This window comes from Centrocercus urophasianus, unplaced genomic scaffold, assembly GCF_019232065.1.
Source record: "Centrocercus urophasianus isolate 14NV4802_14NV808 unplaced genomic scaffold, USGS_Curo_1.0 seq_10, whole genome shotgun sequence".
Lineage (NCBI taxonomy): Eukaryota > Metazoa > Chordata > Aves > Galliformes > Phasianidae > Centrocercus > Centrocercus urophasianus.
Genome location: NW_024884142.1, coordinates 22,005,452 through 22,021,850, shown reverse-complemented (window position 1 = coordinate 22,021,850; position 16,399 = coordinate 22,005,452). Strand labels below are relative to the sequence as shown.

The 16,399-nt window shown below is 43.0% G+C and overlaps 1 protein-coding gene across 4 annotated transcripts in view; it reads right to left on the bottom strand.

The window, feature by feature from the left end:
• Positions 1–12,322, bottom strand: part of FAM135A (family with sequence similarity 135 member A) — an 81,669-nt gene extending 69,347 nt beyond the window's left edge. For 3 of the 4 annotated variants that reach the window (XM_042825502.1, XM_042825673.1, XM_042825748.1), the window contains exons 1-2: positions 12,238–12,322; positions 261–347 (exon numbers count right to left, since the gene is read on the bottom strand). The gene's annotated coding sequence lies outside the window, so the exon portion shown is untranslated. Of the gene's footprint in view, positions 1–260; positions 348–11,356; positions 11,507–12,237 lie in introns of those variants that run through there. The other variant, XM_042825585.1, reaches the window with a different exon arrangement.
• Positions 12,323–16,399: the final 4,077 nt, after the last annotated feature.

The following is a 16,399-nucleotide window of genomic DNA, read 5'->3' as shown; positions in this document are numbered from 1 at the left end:
TTCTTTTCTTTTCTTTTCTTTTCTTTTCTTTTCTTTTCTTTTCTTTTTTACTTAATCATTTTAGTAATACTTCATAGCAACTACATCAGAGCACCTTTGAGTGCAATGAAAAGACAGATGGAGGTGTGCAGAAACCTCCTAAAGCAGCTTTGTTCTCAGTGAAATGCTTGTCAAACAATGCCATTAATCTGCTTCTTGGACTGGGAACTGCAAGACAAAGCTAAGAAATAAAACCATGGTACATCCAAAAAATATCTTACCTCTACTGGTAAATACTCCATTTTTAGTACAGTAATTAACCAGTCTTCCAGTTCTTCACTATTGCTGTCAAAAGCATACTGCTTGAACTAGAAAACAAAAAAAAAACAAATCAAAACAAGAATGTTTTACTAAGTGCAATTTCTCTGGAGCTCTTCAGTACTAATGTTCTTTATTCTCCTTCCCTGTGTCCTCATATAATGAATTCTCTCCAGCAAACACACATATGTACCTTCCACCACCATTCTCCCATTTGCCCTCACCTCCTACCACATTTTCAGCTTTCCGCAAGTGCAGCAGTCTGACTTTTCCAAAATTAAGCCAAAAAATAAAATGCTTCTTGAAGCTGGTGCCCTGGCAAAGCTGATGTTGCCACATTTGGTCAAACCACCTCTGTGTGTGCTGAGGAAATTGACTACCAAGCTCCCACAAGGCTCCACACACCCCACGTGCCCCGCAGCCCACCTGGTCTCCAGAGGCAATCCCAGATCACCACCAACAACACAGCAAGGTGGCAAGAGGAGATTCCAGCCCAAGTTGCCAAATGCATCTCATGTCCCCACACAGCCCCACATGGCTAAGTAGAGGAGACAACCTCCAGTAACAGGTCAGATGAAATGTTCCTGCTAAACCCTGTGTCTCTCCTGCTCAGGAGACAAAGCTACCCTGGCTAAAATTCAGGATACAGGCCCTAAGAACATACTTCCCTAGAGCAAACTCCCCACTCTATCTGATATCCTTTAGATTTTAGACACAAAGAGAAAGGAATGCTTATTCATGCTTTCTTAGAGGAACTTTGTGTCCCTTCTGTATGAATTTCAGAGAAACACAAAACCTACTGCAACTTGTGCAGGCAAGCTGTGAAACTAAACTGTTTTTGCTTTAGCTTCGGAGAAAATAGAGAAACTGGAGCATAAAAAATAAATTACCCGGATTTTTTTTTTAAATAGAAAATGCTTGTGCTTGTCATGTGTAACATAACATCTTCAACACCACAAAATATCTTTAACGCCCTGGTAAAATTCCAGTACCATAACATCACATCAAAACGACACTGCCTTTTATGACACTTATTGAACTGCACAATACAGACTGCACCATACTTTGCTGGTTGGGTTACTTTTTAAAGGATGAAGCTCTTTTTTTTGTTTGTTTGTTTTTAAAGAAGAGAGTGAGCACAAAATCCTCAGAATAGGTAAGATTAGACTTAAATTTAGTTTTTTATACTCAGTAGAGGTCAAAACCAAAAGTACAGAATCCTGCAAAACAAAATGCTTATTTTCCTCTAGTTTTCTCCTAGCCTTCATCACTCTTTAAGTAATGCTTTCTTCTAAGTTCCTGCAGGAGCTCTGTACATCGCTCTGCCTGACCTTTTTCTCCCTTTATACTCAGAGATCCAGTATCTGCCAACACCAACTCAACCGCCATCTATCTCTGTGCTGATGACTCACAGATTTGTCCTCCCCACCTGAGAACTGTCTTCAGTTCCAATTTTAGCTGTTTCTTGGACGCAGCCTTCAGCTAAAACTCATTGTGGCTGAAACAGAGATCTTACCCTGACCTGCACAGCTATTCCCAATGCTTACTTTCAGAGCGTGCACAATAGCACAAGCTCATTGTAAACCTAAATAGTACTTTTTTTTCATTTACTTTTCTCATAGACTATGCACAGGAGCTGTCAAACATTACTGTCTGTGATCAGGAATGTGTTTCAACTATCTAGATGGCCAAAACATATCCAAGCTAATATCCGCCTTTGTTTTAATTACTGTTAAGCTGAAAAGTGTAATTCACTGCATGTATTAGTTCAGCATGGTGCTGCAAAGAGCCAGCCTTCTTTTTGATCATTTCACCTCTCCTTCTGCATTTCAAGCTCTCTAGGGAGAGCCCAGACCTCTGCATCAAGCAGAACTCACTTGTCTTCTTTTAAAATCCTCTTGGACCTGAGCAGCACCCAGCATCACAGCATCCTGGCTGATGACCAGAGCTCCTCAGCACTACTACCAGAGCCCAGTCCTCCATAATCAAAAAGGTGAGAGAGATACATTAAGAAATGCTAATTGAGTTTTGGGTTGCATAAACATCATTCTGTAAAACAAGGGAAAAAAACACCAACATAATGTTAAGTAGAGGTATCTAGGATACCTTATTCAAATTAACTCAGTATTAAACACAACTACCACTCAGAAAGAACCAACAGAATAGACTGCTTTATATAAGGATTTATTATTTGCAGATTATTACTCTGCACAGTACTCAATATCTGAATATAAATATCTCCTCTCACTTGAACAGAGTTAAACAACAACCGAATATTATATGCTCAGGGCAAAACCCAACTATGACAGTTCTCTTCCTGTAGGTTCTCTGAGGCTGTTTTACTTCGCAGACAGCCACTGCATGGCTTGATTCACCTTTTCTAACAAAGCTGGTGCAGAACAATTATGACACTACCATGGACTAGATAAACAACCATCAATCAAGTTTTCCCACATTATCCTTTAAATTTAGAACCAATACCTGGCCTGCTGTGCAGGACATTGATAAAAACCACACTCACTACTTTGAGCTGACAACTTGATTATTCCCACTGAGCATGGAAATCATCAATACGTTCAATTATTTTTTTTCTTCTGCCTTGTTAATAGATCACGTGCGATGTAATAATTCATCTTGAACGTTTATTAGGCTTATTCCCTTTTACCTTAGCACTGCATTTTGCCTGACAAATGACATGGCATTTCTAAGCTTCCTCATTACAAAGTTTAACATGAAAGTTTCTGTGAGCAGCAGAGTAACATCCTGCAGATGCATTCCTCTCCCTCCACTATGATAACCCTCTGTCTGGCCATGACAACTTGACCAAGCAGAAGATCACACATCCTGCAGGTACTACGGACCTATCTATACCGAGTGCGAGTGGCCAGATGCTGCAAAACGGACCACACAGCTGCTGACTTCTGTATTTTTCCTCCCAGATAGGGCATTCATTGCAGTGCCTCCCCTTTTTGGCTGTCAATGTACAGTATACATCATCCTTGAGAGCCCTACTCCTCTTTCACATTTGGTGAAATTGAGCAATGGTTTTCAACTGTAATTCATAAGAAAGAGGAAACAGAACATGAACAAACCTAACTGAATGCTTTATTTGCTTTTTAAAAGGACTTCCTCTAACAATACAAAACACATTTTAAAAGTAATGATTAAAGGGTAAGAAATAACTGGCAGAAATTTGATTGCCATCAAGACCCAGTGAAATGCAGCACTTCCATGAAAAGTACTGGCACAGGATGGGTGCTGCCACGTAAATCAGCCCTTTGGTCCCAACCAGCAGCCAAATGAGAAAAACGATGCAACTATACCACATCTGTGCACTAAGAGCCAAGGAGAGTGGACTTATTTTGCTTATAATTTCCACTTCATACAACCAACCTATTCTTTCCTAACAAGCTATTTGGAAGAGCAAGATGGGGCAAAAAGAAAAATTAAGTGATTACTCCAAATATTTAATTAAAAGTCTTTTTGAACTTAATGCACATAATGATCTTACAATAAACTAAAAAAAAAAAAGCAACCAGCACAACAACAACAAATTTGCAAGCTGTACTATTTTGGCTTAAATCGCAAACTGCATAACAATATATTCACCATATCATAATCTCAAGAATTCAAGAAAGATGTACTGTGTAGGAATTAATAGACTGGGAAAAGGAAGCTTGATAAAACATTTTGATTCGATTTAACTGAAGAAGTTCTTCATAAAGAGCTAGTAAGGATTTCTTTCAGTGTACTTAAAACATATTTCCTTTTCCTACTCATAAAGCAAGAAAATCAACACTTTTTTGAATTCCATGTGCCAGGAAATGCAATGAAATAAAAAACAGCTCTCACGTGTACAAATGAATTTGGCATTAAAATGTCTGCAATGATTGTTGCTGTCATTACTCTGCAGTATTTCATGAATCAGAATAATGCTCAAGTCACTTACTGCAACTTCCTTCCCAGCACAAGCAAATTCATTATTAAAAAATAGATCTTCAAGAGAAATAAATACGAAATCTAATGGTACGTCCTCACTGAATTATTTTTTAAGTAGCAATTCTGTAAATAAAACAGAGCACCATTTATTGAGTTAAGTCATTGTTCCCATACCTACTACGAGGTCACAGTTTGACCAGACAGTAAATACAGTTTAGATTTGACAGGTTGATTTTTACTGGAAGGCTTCACGCCAAATAGTTACCGTCTTTCCTCCCACAGTAGGCATTAAGTCAGCACAAATGATATATTGTGTACTCTTATTAACTTGAGAAACGTGATAGTTTGCCTGCCTGATCAAAGTTACAGTACATAATCTGACAGTAAATCTGATCCAGGATCAGTGGTCACAAAGCCACATCCTTGGTAGCTCCTACACGAACACCATCTGTGATGACAGGCTGGATGTGCCAAGATGGAAGGACAGGCGCTTCGCTCGGACCTTTCAGCAGACAGAAATGATTTCACTGACAGATGGGGGTACTGCATCAGAGCCTCATTTATTTTTTAACACATAATGTTAATAACCTAACACAAAGTCAGCTGACTTGGAGCTGACTTCACAGGAATATATCTATAAAAATGTAACTCTGATATTAATTTTTCTGTTACAGATTGGCTCCAGTTTCCCACCAGTTTAGCAAAGCAGATTGAGACAAGCATTATTACACACAAATTCAAGTTAAAAGATTGCTTCTTTGATATTAAAAGCAAAAAAAAACAAAAAAAACCACCATTATAATTCTGAAAATATAAACATTGTTGTCATCTGCTTGAAATCTGCCCACTGCCTTTACTCAATACCGATTAGAGAAATGTCATAGCTTCTTATTTTGTTCTTTGTTCATGATTTTTAACCACAGATTCTTCAAAGACCCTCCCTGCAATTGTTTTGGTACACAAAGCATGTGTTAGCCTTACATTCAAATCTGTTTTCTTTTAGTATAATGCAATTTAGATCTGACTATATGATGCAAACGTAAGTTGAAGGACAATTAAATCGACTGCCACTGGGAGCACTGACCTCACAAAGCTAACGTGGTCACGGGAGAAGTATCCCAGAACACGTGTTAAAACCATTTATACATCCAGTTTTCAGACATACATTGAGGCAACCTCCATGTCAGTTTAGCGTAATACCTTATTGCTGCTTGTTTGTCTTAATAGTGACCAGGCAAGGAAGAACCCTGCTGATTCCTGTAAGCTCAGATGGCATCTCCAGCAACTTATCTCCTGCTCAATTCCAAATCTAAGAGCACCAACTTGGAGCACATCTAACCTTTCTAAGTCTACATTACCACTCTTTTCTACCACTGCAGCCTGGTGTGAACCAGATCATACCCAACAGGAATAGAATTCAGAAAAGAAAAAAAGCATCAAATTAAATAAGATCACTCCTTGCTCTCTTTTATTTGCTTTAGAAGAGAAAGATCTGTCCATAGTTAGGCCAATATTAATACCCAATCCTGAAGAAATGAGCATGAACTCAGCAAGATTCAAGCTCTCTCTTCTCATGAAATTACACCAGAACACCATCAGCAGCTTGACAAGCTCCCATCCCAGGTGCTCATTTCTATCTTCACAGCATCTCACTCCCACAACACATTGCTCGTGGGACAGCATTTTAAAATGAATTAGTTACCGTTTTAGAATCATCTATTTTTGCAGAGCTCCATCAGATCACTTCCTTATCCTGTTTCAAAGCACAGCTCCACAAATAGCTCTCACCACCCTGATGGGGAAGGGACGGAGAACTGCAGCAGGGAGACAGCAGCCCCTCAGAGCTCCCTTCACATCAAAAGAAGCCAAGCAAAGAGGCTTGAAGGGCAGCAACTGTAGAACAATTTGCCCTTCTCGCAGTCATTTTAGAGGTAAAAAGCCCTCCACACGCCTTCCTTACTCACTCTGCCCCACACAGCACCAAAGGAAGTTATGTGCACAGTCCCTGTTAAACACATGAATACAGCAACGCTATAGAGTTTTGCTTTTGCTTATTCCACAGCTTAATAGCTTGATGCCCCTCTTCCCTCCCCACATGCCACCTTCCTGACAGAACAGTGCTGACTGATGAGCTGTGAGAAGAACTGACACAAATGCAAAATGGCATTGCTGTGCTTAGGAGCAACGTTCAAAATAACACCAACTTAATGATCACCTTCAGCACCTTCAATGGGTAGACGTGAAGGGTTACATCAAAACAAAACACTAAACTGATTTTGGAATCAGCCTGAACCGTGACAGCAATCACAAGGCATTGCCTTGTAAACAATTTTTGGTAATGTTGAACAGTTTCTGTTCATCCTTTTTTTTCCCCCTACAATTTACTTGTCCTATTCAGTCAGAAATGTACACACTACCAATTTTTAATCATTGGATTCCTTATATGCCCCTTTCAAATATGCAGCAGCTAGAATAAGAAAAACACAGAGAAAAGAAGCCCAACTACCAGGAGCCAAGTTATCAGAGGTTTTCCCAACTCTGTGGATTATGAGTTTTCAAACAGACCCTCATCTCTGTGTTTGAGAGGGACAAACTCAAAGCTTATCATCCTGACTCCAGATTTATTTTCCAATCTAAACTCCACCAGCTTTCATAGATCTCACAAGTCAAAAGACAGGTACATTCCTGTCCAAACTTCTTGTCACCAGCCAGCAGTCAAAAGAAGCATTTGTAGCCTGAGCTGACATTCAAATTACTATCACAGTATCACAACGCCCTTTCCACAGAAGGGATCGTATCTGAAGAACATGCAATGTAAAATTAGTGCCAGGTTAAATCTGATGGCACCGAGCTTCTCCCTGAGTGACAAGGGCTTTCAGTAGGAAAAGCCCAGCCAGACATGACAGCATAAGTCTGGAGCTGCAGCTTCCACTGTTACGTCTAGTATTGACCTCAGCTATGATAAGGCTTTCTCTCTTTGCCATTTTACATGAAAAGAGGTAAATGCAAATTTTCTATTACCTCTGCCCCGTTGCTCTGGCGCCTCAAATATCCACGCTACTGTGGCGTATTTTGATCCAACTTATTTCACTGAGCTGAGGGATTTACGGTCAGACATACATAAAATCCCAGGCTCTGGAATTACCTGATCGTTGATTTATTCTCAGGTTGCCCAGAAAATTAAAAAAAAAATAATGCATTTATGGAAAGCTAGATGGGCCTCAAACAGATAGGCAGCTAGATTTAAATGACTAGATATACAAATATCTTTACTAATGAAAGACAATTCTAACCTACACTAGTTAGTTGGAATTTTTTTATAAGGAAATCTACAAACATTACGCAGAAAAATCAAGTGGCAACTAAACTGACAGCCTGGGAAGAAGGCATTTTCTGCAAAAAGTAATTCTTAAACCTGCAGGAGAGCAAGTAATACTGCATATCTTCCATGAGCTTTAACAGAAAGAAAATAAAAGATATACTGTGAGTCATTCTGATATCAAAAGTTCAAATCCTTAGAGGGATACTTGGTTTACTAACTTCAGAAAATCATCTAAAGCAAAAAGAGAGTTCAACTTATTTTATAACCAGAAAGCAGGATTAGTTGATCTGGTTTGACATCCTGCATGTACAATAGGTAACAAATGACCTATGGCATGATCAGTAAAACATTAGAGTAACAAATTCATTAAGTTAAAACAAGTGAACAAGGCCGTGATTATAAGTAAGCAGAGCTGGATCAGAAAAACAAGAAGTTAAAGGTAAGGCTTCCTGTACAACTGTCAAATGCTGCGGATTTGTACTTAAATCTAAGAATTTGGGTGAGGAGAAGGTGTTGGTGATTTAAAAATGAGATTTAGCAAACTAGGGGCTTTATATATAAGGATACATGTGTTTGAATATACACACATACAATTATATAAGATTAGAATTAACAACTGAGTAACTTTTCGTTTTAAAAATATATATCTGAAAAAGATTGCTTTTAATTTTCCTGATATAAGTCATGTAACTTAGGAAGGAAGAAATTCTGCATTTATTTTTAGTAAGAAATATTGATAAGGGAGACTTCATGTTTTGCTCCCAAAAGAGGATTGCAATTCTTAGCACTGAAAATGCCCCCAAATCCAAAAACTAAAGAAAATCCATGAATAGAATTGAAGCCATTTCAGTCCGTTTTCGCACTTTCAACCTTTGTTCTGCTTATAAATTGAACTCTTGGAGGCTCCACTCTGCTCCTTATTTCTCCGCCTGTTCTTTCCAAGAATAGTGCTGTCACAGATTTCCTGCTTGAAGTAAACACAGTTCGCTCACCTAACTTTTCCCTGACCTCAAACTACAGCAAACTATTTCCTCCCTTTCAGATTTTCTTCTCGTATACCCTTTGTTGTATACTCATGCTACCACAAATGTTCCACGTATTGTTCTCTAAGGAAGACAATTTGTAAGACAGACTTCTACAAACATCAGCTACACCGCGTTACCAACATACCACCAGCTTTCGCTAGAAACAAACGCATAAATATTTAGCTGCTGTGTTCATACTTTGACAATGACAGAGCTTTCCATGCACAATACTTTGAGATATATTCCATGAATGAGCGTCATCAAAATGTGCTCAGTGAAATGCTACAGTAAGCCAAAATCAACAAATACTTAAACTTAAAGGCACGTGCCTTGTGACACAGAAAACATAAAGCACATGAATGTTAGCAGAACACTGTTCTGCGTGGCTTTGCTGCAGAAATGGCATCTACTCAGAAGCAGTACGATTGTAGATAGTTCACAGGGAAAAAAAAAAGCAGCTTTGAGTGTATTCGACCGATCGGATGCAGTCTGTTGCTCCTCCTGATTTAAACCAGCAAGACGCAAAGTCTTGAAGGCTCCTATATACCACATATAACACATTCCAAAACACTTTTCATTAGAAGGTCACATTTTCAAAGCTTTTCCACCAGCAGGGAAAAATGAATTTAAGACTAATTCATAATTTAATAAGTGTTATGTTCATAGTTCAACCAGAAAAGAAATGGAACATGCTTGTATCCCACTTGAACACTTTGGCTATGTGCTTTCTGAGCCAACACCCTGTCAGAGGTTGCTGACATACAGCAGCAGGCTCACAGAATAAATACCCGTCGTGAACAATTACTGGTCGATACACAGATGCTACTTCTCTCCCCTGTCATGAAAGCAATATAAAGCACTACTGAGATCGTACTTTTCCATAAGGAGGAAAGTGGGAGGGAGGAAATCCCACACAATGCAAATGCAGCACTTCAACCCTGGTTAACTACAGAGTGTCTCCCACCAAGGCTACCCTGCAGTGGCTGGGGACCACTGCATGCAAAAGAACAAAAAGATTTCAGGACAGAATACACAAAGGAGAGGATGAATCATTTAACAAGCAAGAACAAGAAGCACCAGCTTCTATCAATAACAACTACAAATATTGAAACAGTCAACAGTAGTAAAAATTCCCAACAATTTATTATAATTCTCACATTAAGATCCACCTTTGTTAACAGCTTAACTTCCACATTTGTTCAGGACAGCATCCACACACAAAGGCATCAACATTCAGCATTGTATCTACGAACATTTAGGTACCTGTCTCCCAGCCTGGCACATTTAGCTTCTCTTCAAGAACATGAAACAGTACTATGAGAATCAGAGATGTGATAAGGCTCCCACACCTCCCTACCTGCAGTAGTTTAAGACCTTGCCACTCACAGCAATCCACTCCACCTTCCTGTCAGCATTCGCTCTCCTGGCCACTTACATGCATAGTCAACACTGTCAAAGAGGACCTTGCACCAAAATACAGAACATTCTGTTACAGTGTATTAACATCTTAAACCACAACAATCAAGTCCAGCAGAGGCTCAGTCTTTCTTGATGTACTGGCAATGACAGTAAATCCAGCAGCATGAATTTTGATCTTCACTCCTCTTCTCTGCTTGGGAACTATGTTTACTATTCTGTGGGGTATAAAATGCAAGAGACAGTCCTAGAGACAAGATCTGGAACAAAACTACTGTTCTTATCTGCATGGGAGCTTTGGTGGGTTCAGAACAGACACTGAGGCTTATTTCTTCTGCAGCCTGAACAGAATAAAAGATGTTATTGTTGGGCTTTTGCTGAACTCAGAACTAAATTCTACAGCAGTGGAATTAGATTCAATCAACAAACGTATTTGGTTGTGTGGCATGTTCCTCAGAATCACAGTTTTGAGATTTTGATTCCTGCCTTCACTTGACCACTACTGATTACGCATCAAACCTTTCTCAGGCCACTCATATTTACTATAGCTTAAAGTGAAGACAACAAATCAATTTTACTAATACAGTAGTTTCACATATTGCTGCGAATGACCAGTTTTATAGGACTGTATGTCACATCAAGCAAATTTAAACCATACCAAAGAACGAGTTCTAATATAATCTTTACTGATTAGTGAAGGAGTGCTGATGCATTGAGCTATGCTACTTAAAAAGGGAAAAATGAGAGGTGCCCACCAAGGCATGGGCTCAGAGCTGCAGCCGATCCCTGATGTGTGAGATGCAGGTACTCGCACTGCGACTGTCACAGTCAAAGAAACAGAGCAAGGTGATGATTCTTTTGCATTCAGTTTAAGTATATGTAAGAATCCAACTACAGCCTGGTTTATTGCTCACTACCTGCAAACCAGCATTTTCAGTGTCAACGGGCAAAGAACTGTTGAACAGAACAATACAAACTACGCTGAAATACTTAATTTGCTCTTTCACAAACCAACATTTTTTCATCCTGAAAAAGCCGTAACGTTCCAACAGAGCTCAGCTTTCCTTTAGTAAGGGCCAAGCACTTCTTCTCCACAATCAAAACGCTCCATAAGACATTCAAGTGATTGAAATGTAATAAAGAGCAGTACAGAGCAGCGTGTATCACGCCAGCAGCATTTCCTACTGATTAGCCCAAAGAACAAAAAGCAGTGTGTGAATTTTTGCTTGCCTTACCCACACATAACTCAGCAATTAGACAGCTGCACTTCTTAAAGCAAACCCCACTAAAACATGAAGGCCACCTACACCCAGTCACCTAATACAACGATAAGGCTTAAAACAGAAAGTTTGCTTACTTTTCAATCAAAAAAGTCCACTGCAAGGAGCAAAGGCCCCGAACACCTCTGTAGTCACAGCATTCATGTGACCGACAATCCCACAAATTGTATCTTCAAATCGGCTACGTTATGCAACTTCCAAGCGGCACGCTTGTAACCTATATGCACGCAATAAGGTGTTCACGCAAGTTCTACGGAAAACGTTAAAAACCTCCCGGAACACAGCAGAACCGCACTGGAGCACTCGCTTCTCGTGCAGGTTCTGCAGCCAGCGCTGTGCTGGGCTTACGGTGCCGGGCTGGCGGTGGGGCTTTTGCGGGGTTATTCCCCCTCCCGGCCCGGCCGCTCCCAGGGCCGCTGAGCAGCCCGGACCCACGGGGCCGCACCAGGAAACACCCGGCAGCTGTTCCCAGCGCTCGGCCGCCAACTTTCGGCACTGCACGAAAACGTTAAAAAATAAAAACTATCGTTCCAGCTCCCGACAGACAGACAGCAGCGTTTCCCAGAGCGGGCGCGGCAACCCGGCCGGGCGGCCGCCGCTTGAGCACTTCACCGAGGGAACGAGGTGGAAATTATTCCTGACCTATTTTCGGAGCGATAAACAATCAGCGGCGGCGGAGCGCTGCCCGGGCACCGAAACTTCCCGGCCGCGGGGCGAGGCGGGTCCACCGCCCCCCGCCCCCGTGCCAGCAGGGGCCGGGCCGGAGCAGCGCCGCGGGGGCCGGGGGGTCCCCGCACAAACAAGCTCCCCTCCCGCCATGCCCTCGGCGGGCGCGGGGCTGCCGTTCGGCCGCATCCCGGCGGAAGGGGCCGGAAGGCGGAGCGGGGGGGGACGCGCCGCGCTCCCGCCGCCCCCGGCCCGTCGCCCCGCGCCCCCCTCGCCGCCGTTCCGCACTGACCTGGGACGGAAAGGAGCGGCCGTCGCCGCCCGCCGCTCAGCCGTCGCCTCCTCGCTCGCGCTTCCCGTTCGCAGCGCAGTCCAGGCCGCGGCAGCAGCGGGGTGGCGTAGCGCGGGCATCCGCCGCCGGCGCCCGCTGCTCACGGAGCGGCCCGCGCCGCCGGCGCTGAGCGCGGAGGGGGGAGCCGCCGAGAGCCTGCCGCGCTCCGCTTCCTGCCGCCCGGCGCCGAGGGACGGAGGGTCGCGGTGCCGCAGCCTCGCGGCCGCCTCTCAAAAAACGATCTGGCGGCTAGGCGGAGGCAGAAGCCGGCGGCGGCGGAGCCCTCGCCCGCCGCCGCATCCCCTGCTCCCCGCCGGGCTTTCCGCGCCGCCTCCGGCTCCGAGGAGTCGCTCCCGCGGCGCTGCTGGCAGCCGGAGCCCCGCCGCCGCGCCCGGCTCGGGCTCTTGCTCCTCCTGCCGCCCCGCCGGGCCTCGGCTCGGGCTCCTCCCGCGGCTCCGCGGGGCCGGGCCGGGGCCGAGGGGAGCGGCCGGCAGCCGGCGGTTCGCGGGCGGGCCCTCAGCCTCCCGAGGGCCCGATCTCGGCCGCCGGGGCCCGATTCCCCCGGGGACCCCTCGGCGGGACCGCGCGCACGATGCGCCGGGGAGCGGGAAGGGCTTCCTGCCGTGGGCAGCTCTGCGGGGCTCGGGATCCCCCAGGGCACGGGGTGGGCGGGAGGCAGCTGAGGTGCGGGACGCGAGCCGGTGGTGGTTGGTTGAAGCCCTGTTTGGGCAACGTTCTTGTGAGACTTCTGGCAGTGTATCACAGCAGAACACGAGTAAATGGGCTGTGATGAAGCTACTTGTCTTAACGCAGAGGGGGAGAGATGCCGTGTACTTCAGTCTCCCATTAACAAGTGCAGCACGCAGCCTGAGAATCAGTTGTTTTCAATAGTTCTCTGAACCGAAACGATTGGCTGTCTGAGAATAAAACTCATTTTCTTCTTTGCCTTCTATCTGTTTGCCTTCCCCTGGAGAGAAGAAAAAATAATAATAATAAAAAAAAAAATTAAAAAAAAAAAGAAAAGAAAAAAAAACTTGAATGAGAAGAAAACTTTCATCTTAGCTTAAAGATAGTTTTTCAGAAGGTGGCCTCCCCTCTGAAAGTTAGACCTGGACCTGTTTTGCAGAAGTCTGTTAGGAGAGTGACAAAGTGACAAAGCAGGCTGTCAGCAGTAGGTTTGCTTATGGCATTCATTTGATTGTGGAGCGCCTTTCAGTCATGCAGCTTCTGGCTGGTCAAGTGGACCTATTCATCTTTTCATATGCTTCTTTCATTAATACCTCTATCAATCAGCTTTGCATCCAAAAATGCCAACAGAAGATAACAAAGCAGGCAGCCTGGGCACAGGACAGAGGGACAGGATCACAGCACCGTGCTGAGTCTTTGCAAGGAGTCCTCCTGAGTTCCCAGTACCTGCTTGTTGCTTTGTGAACTGATTGGGATTGTTCTCATCACCGCACACAGAACCTTGCTCGCTGCAAGCTGAACTCGTGGCTGTCTGGAAATTTAATTCTCCTAAAAGAAATCTCAGCTGATGGGAAATGATTTAAATTAAACTTGCATCTGATTTATCAGGGCATCTGCATGTCTCAAAGCTTCTTACAAAGGCAGTTTCTAAAGCATTGGTACTGATCCTTGAACTTGAAAACACACCAATGTCATTTTGCTTATTTACGAGTATTATTTTGGGATAGGCTCGAATAACTGCTTTGCAGTCCTGCAGAGTTGGCCCTGAAGTACCAAACCAACACTCAGCTTGTCTGTGCTTGGCAGGCCAAAGGAGCCACCAGAGCGAGGCACAGCACTAACTTATTTGTGTCGTAAGTTTGGCATTTTTATACAGAAAGGTGCTCAGCGCCAGGTAGTGTCTGTGGCTCTTGAGCCAAATTCTGTGGGAGATGTTCTGGTTTCTGAATAGTCCAAGGTCAGGCTGACAGCTTGGATTTGTTTTATGTATTTGCACAGATATATACTTATCTGGCTCAGTACTACTGTTCAGTTCCTTTTTTTTTTTTTTTCTTTAATATATCTTTCATGAAATTTCTGCTATAAGGAAAATAGATCTACCAGGCCTCTTTCCTATCAAGTGGAGGACACATTTCTTGGCAACTGTCTTTTCCCCTGATAAAAGCAGAAAACTGGCAGCTTGTTCCCATAAATGGCAGAGCTCCCATTAGAGAAATCTGATGTACTGCTGCTTCCTCACCAAAATCCACTGTTGAAGATCAATCCCAAATCAGCCCAGTTGCCTTCCATTCTACGTGACAATGAGCACTGTCATATGGATGGAGTCTCCTGGCCTCCCACATGGCTTTGTAATGTCTCCCTGCTTGCTCATGTAAAGAAGGGTGCTCTGACAGCTCTTCCAAATTAAGAGAACCTTCTGGAATAGCAGCTCTCTGAGACTGCTACATGAAATTGCCTGTTTTCTAGGATAGTTTTAAAGTATAGGTGCTACAAAATGAACACCCCAGTTCAAGACAGGATACACTGTTAAGCGCTACAATTTAGATATGTGTGTCTGAAAGTTATGGATTAGCTTCATTAATAACTAGCATAGAGAGGTCTAGAAATTATTCATTGCTTAGGTACAATGCAGGAGACCCTAGTGGATCACTCCTGTCATTTTCATAGAATCATAGGGTGGCTTGGGTTGGAAGTGACCTTGAAGATCGCCTAGGTCCAACCCCTTGCTGCGGGCTGGTTGCTAACTGACCACTAAATCAGGCATCAGATCAGGCTGACCAGGTCCTATCCAGCCTTTCCTTGAATACCTCCAGGGATGGGGCATCCACAGCTTCTCTGGCATTTTATTCTGCAGAAACTGTTTTGTTTTGTTTTGTTTTTTCCCCATGGGCAATTCAACTAAAAGCTAAACTTCTTTCTGAGCGTTTTTACTTAACCAGAATCTCATTAAAAGAAGGGTTCCTGGTTTATGAACATGAGTGTATGGCTTGGTGCAGCACTCACGCTGCTTTGTATCTCAAGCTAGCATCAAGCTCAGGCACTGCGTGACCAAACTGGGAACTGAAATGCTGTGTAATGCCAGCAGCTGAACTGAGAAACAGGACTGAACCAAGATGCAATGCTGCACAAAAGCAACTGTGCTGCTTCCAGTTTCAGAGCTGGTTTGACCAGCAAGAACTCAGGCATCTCTGCAGTGCTCTGATGTGTCATATAGCAGGCATGTGGTGGGAACAGAATGACGCAGTGAAAGGCAAGTGAGGCAGAATGGAGCTGTGTAAGCCTTGGAAGAATGCGTGAAGTTTGGAGAAGGAAAAACAATGCTTTCACTGTCTGTATTTGTATTGAAAATCAAGCGAGCTTTTGCCCTTCTGCTTCACTCTTCTGCTCAAGTGATGGGTGTATGAGGAGCCCATTCAAGAGTTGGAGAAAAATAAGGTCAGACAGAAATATGTGAGTGGACAAAGGGAGAGGTTGAATCTCAGCAAAATAAACAAAAATAAAAAATTCAACAGAGAGTGGGATGGTAAAGATTGACAGATTTCGAGCTGACTTCACGTTGCATGGCTGGTTCATGTATTATTGTGTCTAGGACTTAAAATTGGGTAAGTCTGACTGGGGGAACGATTCCTGTCAGAGAAGCAGCTGTTGATTGTACTTCTTTGCTGTCAAAATACAGAAAAATTGCTGAATGAGCTTTCAGCTGCTCAGTGAAAATGAATTTCTAGACAACTGCCAGATTTGGCTGTGTTCCCCAAACCCAGATACCGGATGCACAGCACTGACTATTCACTTTCAGATAACAGAACTGTGCGAAACATCCTCTGTAATGGCTTTAATCATGAGACAACACAGATACTAATTACGTCTTGAGAACATTCTGATAACTCTGTGTTGAAAATAGTGAATGAGAAGATAGTTCTATATACTGCAAAGGATTTCAGAGTTCTTACTGGGACATAGACTTGCAAAATCATAATTAAACTAGTATGCTACTAAAATAGAAAGCATTACAATTGAGATGTCATTCTTTTACTTAAAAGAATTTGATGAGTACGGTCTAAAATTAGCTTTTAAACTTTACTCCATAATAAATGTTTACAGTTTATATAGGATTCACAGAAGATTGGTTAGAAACTACTTTTTAACAGTTGTTGCT